The sequence below is a fragment of the Ursus maritimus genome, unplaced genomic scaffold (assembly GCF_017311325.1).
Source record: "Ursus maritimus isolate PB19 unplaced genomic scaffold, ASM1731132v1 scaffold_5, whole genome shotgun sequence".
Classification (NCBI taxonomy): Eukaryota; Metazoa; Chordata; class Mammalia; order Carnivora; family Ursidae; genus Ursus; species Ursus maritimus.
This window is the reverse complement of record NW_024426663.1, coordinates 83,887,424-83,888,508: the sequence shown is the minus strand read 5'-3', so window position 1 is coordinate 83,888,508 and position 1,085 is coordinate 83,887,424.

Below are 1,085 nucleotides of genomic sequence, written 5' to 3'. Positions count from 1 at the left end.
GTGTGTGTGTGTGTGTGTGTGTGTGTAGCTTAAAACCTTAAAAATTGAGACAATTGGATGGAAATTTTTATAATTTGTCATAGAAATCTACTGAAAACAAAACATAAAACCTGAACACCACTTTAAGAAGAACAACATTTTTGGTGAAAATTTTAAAAAATATATATTTTTAGATTTTATTTATTTATCTTAGAGAGAGAGAGCAGGTGGGAGGAGCAGAGAGAGAGGAAGAAAGAGTCTCAAGCAGACTGCACTGAGCATGAAGCCTGATGCAGGACTCAAACTCAAGACCTTGAAATCATGACCTGAGCTGAAACCGAGTTGGGCACTTAACTGATTGCACCAACCAGGCACCCCTAAATAAAATATTATTTAATAAGGTAAAAGAATAAATAGTAAACTGGCAATATACTGGAGACATTTTCCTAAAGATGGACAAAATCTTTAGAATATGTAAATATCTTACAAAATTTTAAGGAAATAGTTTTGTTTTTCTTTGTTTTTGATGGAAAATTTGTATATTCTTCCTCTAGCTCTTAAATCACCCAAACGAGGCTACATGTGAACAAGCAAAATGAGTCCATTTGTATTAGACCTGACCCTAGGGCAAAAGTTGGGACATTATCCCAGTGTAAATTCATTTTCTCTCCTTTTCTGTGAATACATTTTCTCAATGTTCCTGAAGCGGATTAGAAGTGCTTGATAGCTATTAGCAGTTAGTAATTCCTGTGAAAGTCTGCCTTTTCCCAAACTTCTCCCAAAAATCTCAGGTTTGAGAGAGCATATTTTGGGTTCTCTGGTTTTTGTGATCTTTAATTATCAGGGTGATACGTGAATTTATCCACCTGGTAGATAACCACCACAGATCATGGTAACAGTTGTCCTCTATGATTAATCTTTTAGAAACCGAGTACCTAACATAGTCACTTCCATATACCACACTTTTCACATGGTAATACAGTGTCTTGTGTATTTACCTCTCTTGAATTACCCTCACTCTCCATTCCAAATCCAGTTTTTGAAGATATAAATGATTATAGTCACATTCATCCTACAACTCCAATCCCTGGTATTTGCCCTGTATT